The sequence below is a fragment of the Triticum dicoccoides genome, chromosome 3B (genome assembly GCF_002162155.2).
Source record: "Triticum dicoccoides isolate Atlit2015 ecotype Zavitan chromosome 3B, WEW_v2.0, whole genome shotgun sequence".
Classification (NCBI taxonomy): Eukaryota; Viridiplantae; Streptophyta; class Magnoliopsida; order Poales; family Poaceae; genus Triticum; species Triticum dicoccoides.
Genome location: NC_041385.1, coordinates 62,227,955 through 62,236,474, shown reverse-complemented (window position 1 = coordinate 62,236,474; position 8,520 = coordinate 62,227,955).

Here is an 8,520-nt window from a genome sequence, read left to right as displayed (position 1 = left end):
AAATAACAATTATTGAGGTTTAAAACTAATCCCGTAGGTAAATGTAGAGGTAGCGTGCCGACGGCGATCACATCGACCTTGGAACCATTCTCGACGCGCATCGTCACCTCGTCCGTCGCCAGTCTCCGCTTATTCCGCAGCTCCTGCTGTGAGTTACAAATGTGAGCAACGACACCGGTATCAAATACCCAGGAGTTACTACGAGTACTGGTAAGGTACACATCAATTACATGTATATCAAATATACCTTTAGTGTTGCCGGCCTTCTTGTCCGCTAAGTATTTGGGGCAGTTCCGCTTCCAGTGACCCTTCCCCTTGCAATAAAAGCACTCAGTCTCAGGCTTGGGTCCATTCTTTGACTTCTTCCCGGTAACTGGCTTACTGGGCGCGGCAACATCTTTGCCGTCCTTCTTGAAGTTCTTCTTACCCTTGCCCTTCTTGAACTTAGTGGTCTTATTGACCATCAACACTTGATGTTCTTTCTTGATTTCAACCTCTGCTGACTTCAGCATTGAGAATACTTCAGGAATGGTCTTCACCATCCCCTGCATATTGTAGTTCAACACAAAGCTCTTGTAGCTCGGTGGGAGCGACTGAAGGATTCTGTCAATGACCGCCTCTTCCAGGAGGTTGATCTCCAGCTGGGATAGGCGGTTGTGCAACCCAGACATTTTGAGTATGTGCTCACTGACAGAACTGTTTTCCTCCATCTTACAACTATAGAACTTGTCGGAGACTTCATATCTCTCGACCCGGGCATGAGCTTGGAAAACCATTTTCAGCTCCTCGAACATCTCATATGCTCCGTGCTTCTCAAAACGCTTTTGGAGACCCGGTTCTAAGTTGTAAAGCATGCCGCACTGAACGAGGGAGTAATCATCAGCACGTGATTGCCAATTGTTCATAACGTCTTGGTTCTCTGGGATGGGTGCTTCACCTAGTGGTGCATCTAGGACATAATCTTTCTTGCCTGCTATGAGGATGATCCTCAGGTTCCGGACCCAGTCCGAATAGTTGCTGCCATCATCTTTCAGCTTGGTTTTCTCTAGGAACGCGTTGAAGTTCATGTTGACATGAGCGTTGGCCATTTGATCTACAAGACATATTTTGCAAAAGTTTTAGACTAAGTTCATGATAATTAAGTTCATCTAATCAAATTATTTAATGAACTCCCACTCAGATTAGACATCCCTCTAGTCATCTAAGTGTTACACGATCCGATTCGACTAGGCCGTGTCCGATCATCACGTGAGACGGACTAGTCATCATCGGTGAACATCTCCATGTTGATCGTATCTTCCATACGACTCATGTTCGACCTTTCGGTCTCTGTGTTCCGAGGCCATGTCTGTACATGCTAGGCTCGTCAAGTTAACCCTAAGTGTTCTGCATGTGTAAATCTGTCTTACACCCGTTGTATGTGAACGTAAGGATCTATCACACCCGATCATCACGTGGTGCTTCGAAACGACGAACTTTAGCAACGGTGCACAGTTAGGGGGAACACTTTCTTGAAATTATTATAAGGGATCATCTTATTTACTACCGCCGTTCTAAGTAAACAAGATGCATAAAACATAATAAACATCACATGCAATTATATATAGTAGTGACATGATATGGCCAATATCATATAGCTCCTTCGATCTCCATCTTCGGGGCTCCATGATCATATTCGTCACCGGCATGACACCATGATCTCCATCATCATGATCTGCATCATTGTGTCTTCATGAAGTTGTCGCGCCAACGTCTACTTCTACTTCTATGGCTAACGCGTTTAGCAATAAAGTAAAGTAATTTACATGGCGTTCTTTAATGACACGCAGGTCATACAAAAAATAAAGACAACTCCTATGGCTCCTGCCGGTTGTCATACTCATCGGCATGCAAGTCGTGATTCCTATTACACGAACATGATATCATACATCACAATATATCATTCATCATTCATCACAACTTCTGGCCATATCACATCACATGACAATTGCTGCAAAAACAAGTTAGACGTCCTCTAATTGTTGTTGCATCTTTTACGTGGCTGCAATTGGGTTCTAGCAAGAACGTTTTCTTACCTACGAATAACCACAACATGATTTTGTCAACTTCTATTTACCCTTCATAAGGACCCTTTTCATCTAATTCGCTCCAACTGAAGTAGGAGAGACAGACACCCGCTAGCCACCTTATGCAACTAGTGCATGTCAGTCGGTGGAACCTGTCTCACGTAAGCGTACGTGTAAGGTCGGTCCGGGCCGCTTCATCCCACAATACCGCTGAAGCAAGAAAAGACTAGTAGCGGCAAGCAAGTTGACAAGATCTACGCCCACAACAAAATTGTGTTCTACTCGTGCAATAGAGAACTACGCATAGACCTAGCTCATGATGCCACTGTTGGGGAACGTTGCAGAAAATTAAAATTTTTCCTACGGTTTCACCAAGATCCATCTATGAGTTCATCTAAGCAACGAGTCATGGGAGAGAGATTGCATCTACATACCACTTGTAGATTGCGTGCGGAAGCGTTCAAGGGAACGGGGATGATGGAGTTGTACTCGCCGTGATCCAAATCACCGATGACCAAGTGCTGAACGGACAGCACCTCCACGTTCAACACACATACGGAACGGACGACGTCTCCTCCTTCTTGATCCAGCAAGGGGGAAGGAGAGGTTGAGGAAGAAGGCTCCAGCAGTAGCACGACGGCGTGGTGTTGGTGGAGAGGTAGTACTCCGACAGGGCTTCGCCAAGCACTTAACGAAGGAGGAGAGGTGTTGGGGAGGGGAGGGGCTGCGCCTTGGATCAGCTGACCAGCCCTCCCCTCGCCCCTCTATTTATAGGGGAAGGGGAAAGGGGGCCGGCCCCCTCTAGATGAGATCTAGAGGGGGGGGGGGCGGCGGCCAGGGAGGGGGGCTTGCCCCCCAAGCAAGGGGGGCGCCCCCACTAGGGTTCCTCCCCCCAACCCTAGGCGCATGGGCCCAAGGGGGGGCGCCCAGCCCACCAGGGGCTGGTTCCCTGCCCCTTGCGGCTCATGTGGCCCTCCGGGAGGGGTGGCCCCTCCCGGTGGACCCCCGGAACCCCTCCGGTGGCCCCGGTACAATACTGATATGCCCCCGAAACTTTCCGGTGTCCGTATGACAACTTCCCATATATAAATCTTCACCTCCGGACCATTCCGGGACTCCTCGTGACATCCGGGATCTCATCCGGGACTCCGAAAAACATTCGGTAATCACATACAAGTCTTCCTAATAACCCTAGCGTCACCGAGCCTTAAGTGTGTAGACCCTATGGGTTCGGGAGACATGCAGACATGACCGAGATGGCCCTCCGGTCAATAACCAACAACGGGATCTGGATACCCATGTTGGCTCCCACATGCTCCTCGATGATGTCATCGGATGAACCACAATGTCGAGGATTCAATCAACCCCGTATACTATTCCCTTTGTCAATCGGTACGTTACTTGCCCGAGACTCGATCGTCGGTATCCCAATACCTCGTTCAGTCTCGTTACCGGCAAGTCACTTTACTTGTACTGTAATGCATGATCCCATGACCAGACACTTGGTCACTTTGAGCTCATAATGATGATGCACTACCGAGTGGGCCCAGTGATACCTCTCCGTCATACGGAGTGACAAATCCCAGTCTCGATCCGTGTCAACCCAACAGACACTTTCGGAGATACCTGTAGTGCACCTTTATAGTCACCCAGTTACGTTGTGACGTTTGGTACACCCAAAGCACTCCTACGGTATCCGGGAGTTACACGATCTCATGGTCTAAGGAAAAGATACTTGACATTAGAAAAGCTCTAGCAAAACGAACTACACGATCTTGTGCTATGCTTAGGATTGGGTCTTGTCCATCACGTCATTCTCCTAATGACGTGATCCCGTTGTCAATGACATCTAATGTCCATAGTCTGGAAACCATGACTATTTGTTGACCAATGAGCTAGTCAACTAGAGGCTTACTAGGGACGTATTGTGGTCTATGTATTCACACGTGTATTACGATTTCCGGATAATACAATTATAGCATGAATAAAAGACAATTATCATGAACAAGGAAATATAATAATAATCCTTTTATTATTGCCTCTAGGGCATATTTCCAACATCGCGCTCGGGGCTGCCGCCAGGCTGGATCCAGGGCGATTGGATTCGGTCTTCGCTCCGGCAGGAAGGTCTGGATGAGCTGGTGGAGTCCGGGCTGATCGCCAAGGGTGCAGCAAGGCTGCCTGAGGGGGAGATGAAGCCGCAGCCTCGACCGGGTGAGTGTGTACTTCTCGCCACCCACGTCGACCGGGGCTTCTCGCTTCCTCCGCACCCCTTCTTTCGGGGCTTCTTGAACTTCTCCGGTGCCCAACTCCATCATTTTTCTCCCAATACCATCACGTACCTTGCCGCATTCGTGTCGATGTGTGAAAACTTTTTGGGGTGTTGACCGCACTAGGGTCTTTTCAAACATATTTTCACCATCCGTTCCCAGTCGATGAAGAAAGCAAAAACGAGTGACGAGAAAACCCATGTCATTCAGATGTGTGGGGGTTTGGGTATCCAGAAGAGGCAGAGGAGTTCTTTCCCTTCCATGACTCTCCCTGAGTCGGTTAGGGGCTGGCAGTCGGCCTGGTTCTACTGCCAGGACCTCCCAACTCCAGGTCAGTCGACCGGCCTTCCCCACTTCACTTTTGACTGTGTCCAGACTCCTTCCTCACTGAAAGTGACTACTGCTAAGAACGTGGAGACGAAGATGCTGGTTGAGAAAGTGGTCCAATTGATCAATGAGGGTGTCACTGGCATGGGCCTGCTAGAAGTATTCCTCAGTCGACGCATCCAGCCTCTTCAGGCCCGTGACCATCCCATGTGGCTGTACTCTGGGGCTGACGACACCGCTCGTGTTCATCCAGAGGAAGTGTCGGCCAAGACCGTGGCCATGTTGTAGAAGAGTATTACAGGCAACCAGGACAATCCCAGAGGAGCTAGGAGAGTCGTCCCCTTCAGTGGCGACAATCAGCCCGACAAGGTATGTTCTTTATTCCGACTGTCTTTGCATACACATTCCGACTGTCCTTGATCTCGACTGACTTTTACTCGAATTCTTGCCTTGTAGGTTTTTACTGACATGTATTCGATGCCCAACGGTGAACAAGTTCTAGAGCAGGACCAGGAGGGAGAGGCCAGCGCGGAGGAGAGCGGTGAATGGGAATCTTCGGATGAAGACGAGGAGGAGGAAAGCGAGGAGTCATACGACAAGGAAGCGGTCGACTCGCCGCCGTGCTCTGAACGCCGATCCAAGCAACACCATGACCCGGCGGGCGGGTGCGGAAAGAGCGTGGCCCCAAGTACCCACACGCAGAAGCGCACTCGGACGCCGACTCCGGAGCCGACAGAGAAGGTCGCCAAGCAGCCCAAGGTTGCTCCTCCAAAGACTCGGAAGACTTGGCCGAGGATCAACATGGACGTTCCTGTTACTTCAGGGTGAGTATCTTTCTTGCATTTATCTAGGCCGACTGAAGCTTCTGTTCTAACCAAATGGATCATGTATCTTTCTAGCCCAACCTCTTCTGCGACTGACATGGATATCAACAAAGCTCCAGGAGATGAGGAGACCGACAACGAGGCCACCTCCCGAGCTAGTAAGTCCGTTCGACCAGAACTCATTAGTAGATTGAGTTATCGGTCGGCTGAATTTCTGATATTTTGCTTTCGCTGCAGTTCCGCGAGTCATCGTCGTGCTTCCCGATGATGAAGAAGAAGAAGTGCCTCTACAGGAGAGGAGGAGGAGAGACAGGGGCTCAAGCAGGAGAGGGCTTGAAGTTCAAGTCCCTCAGTTGACGTCGGTGCTTGAGGCGGTGGTCGAGCGTTGTGGAGATCCGGTTCGGACCAATGTCACATTTGCCAACCCGCTGACAACTGATAGTCCGTCGGGGTCGACTGCTCCAGCTCCTGCTGCTCCAGTGCAACTCCACGCATCCGACCCAGTAGCTGCCTCGGTCGCCCTGGAGCCATCACTTTTTGCTGCATACCAGACCCCAGATGATTCACCAAGTGCTGCCAGGGAGGCTCTTCGCCAGGTGAACCTTGTTATGGAGCAGGTGAAGGTGATGCACGAGGCCAGCCAGGTGGCCTATAATGCGAGCACCACTCTGCGGACCAGTGTTAAGGTCAGTGAACTCCCGATTGAAATTTGAATGATGTTTTATATCTGATCACCCACTAGGTGTGCCTGTTTTTAGAGTTTAGGAAGTCTTCCACTCCACTCGACTCGTGCTCAGTCTTAGTATTCTGTTCGGACCAATGGGGGCACGCTGAGTGCACCCACTGGGTGTAGTCCCCGAGACCACGGTCGACTGTTGGCAGTCGACCGTGGTCTTAGAATCTTCTTTTTACCTTGTTTTTTTTGACTCACACTGGGCAGACCATGCTCAGTGTTGATCTAGATAAGTGGGGGCACGCTAAGTGCACCCACTTGGTGTAGTCCCCGAGACTACTGTTGAATATTTGATTCGGCAGTAGTCTTAGAGTAACTTTCACTGTCACTGTATTTTATTTCTGTTGACTGATATATCTCTCTCGCTGGCTGCAGAGGTCTTGTGATCTTGGAGCTTGGCTTTCTGAGTTAAACAAGAAGCACATCAACCTCGAACTTGATCTTGAACTTGCAAAGAAGAACCTCAAGGCTGCTCAAGAAGAAACAACCATCATGGGAGGTAATCAATCGACACTTTTCCACCTAGTAGCTCGCGCCTTTCAGTGTTTTTTCTTTCAGTCTCTTTGAACCGAGTGACTTCACACAAGCAGATGTGCGTAGTGAAAACCGTCAGCTTCAGGCTCGTCTGAAGAGTGTTGTTTCTTTAGAGAGAATGAAGGAAGCTCTAGAGAAGAAGGATCAGGACCTTGCTGCTGCTCAGAAGGAAGCACGAGAGAAGACAACACTTGCGGACAAGAAGCTGGCTTCGGTCGGCAAGTTGGAAGAAGAGAACACGAAGCTGAAGATCGCCATCTCTGAAGCCAATTGAGAAGTTGAGCAACTGAAGAAGGACAGGGAGAACCTTACCAATGAAGTTGGAGGCCTCAGAGCCAGGACAGGCGAGCTAGAGTCCAATCTGGGACAACTTGCCGCAAAACTAGTTCTGAAGCTTGAAGGTACTGCCGCTCAACTGGTCAGTTGTCGTCGTTTGAAGTATGTTGTTATATTATCAACTCACTATTTTTCATGATTGTGCAAAACTTTTTCAGGATTTTGAAGCTGAGACCGGGCGGGTCGAGACAGGTCTCGACCCCATCAATTGTTCTGTGAAAGATGACATTGCGATAAACTTGCTATGGTTGGAATCACACTTGGACGGCGTTGTTGCTTATCTGGCTCGACTAAAGACGGCGATGACTCGGGTTGACACCGAACTCTGGCCTCAGACGGAACTTTCGCAAGATCTCAAGTCGTTGATGAGTCGACTAAATCAGATCCCTGGCCGAGTGCAGGAATGGAAGAAGTCGTCCGCTCGCTGTGGCGCCGATGTCGCCCTGTCATTGGTCCGAGTGCACTGCAAGGATGCTAGAGAAGACAAGTTGGCGGCTCTCAGGGTTGTGAATACTAAGAAGCACACCTTCCAGTCCTTCATGGACACCTTCCTTGAGGCTGCCACTCGTATTGCAGACAACATTGATCTTGAAAGCTTCTGTGATCCAGCCAGCCCTTCTCCTGACGTGTGATCGAAAAACATTATGCTTCACCTTTATTTGCCTCGGAATGCCGAGTGATTTTGTAATCGTTGAAACTCCTTCGGGCCTGACGCCCGAGCACTTTAATCCGCGGTTTGGAACCTTTGGATTTATCTGAACTTGGTTTATCTTTGAATATGTTGTGTTTTTCTTCGAACGGAACTCGTTCTTCACTCGGATTGGTTCTCGTACTTTTGATGCAGCTTCTGAGGAAGAGGCCGCAGTTGACTTGTTGGACGAGCCCTGAGCAGCATTGATCAGCTCATCAACGAGGCGCTCATCAATGGCCTTGACGTTCCTGGAAGCAGCTTGTCTTGGCACTAGTGGTTGGGTGAGCCTTTGACAACAATGATCGGCTCATCAGCGAGGCAATCAGCAATGGTCTTGACGTTCCTCAAAGCAGCTCGCCTTGGCACCAGCTGTTGGATGAGCCTTTGGTAGCACGCACAATCTCGTCCTTCTTCTTGATGGTGCAGCCCCGGGGGAGGGGGGGTCGTGGCCGACCCGCACCACTCGGTAAGATTTTTTTTTCACTTAGGCGAGTACTGGACTGCAGCTAAGCCTCCGAGTGAGAGGATTGCTCACCACTCGGTAGGATTTTTTACACTTACGCGAGTACTGGACTGCATCTAAGCCCCCGAGTGGGAGGATCGCTCATCACTCGGTAGGATTTTTTACACTTAGGCGAGTACTGGACTGCAGCTAACCCCCTGAGTGGGAGGATCGCTCACCACTCGGTAGGATTTTTTACACTTAGGCGAGTACTGGACTACAGCTAAGCCCCCGAGT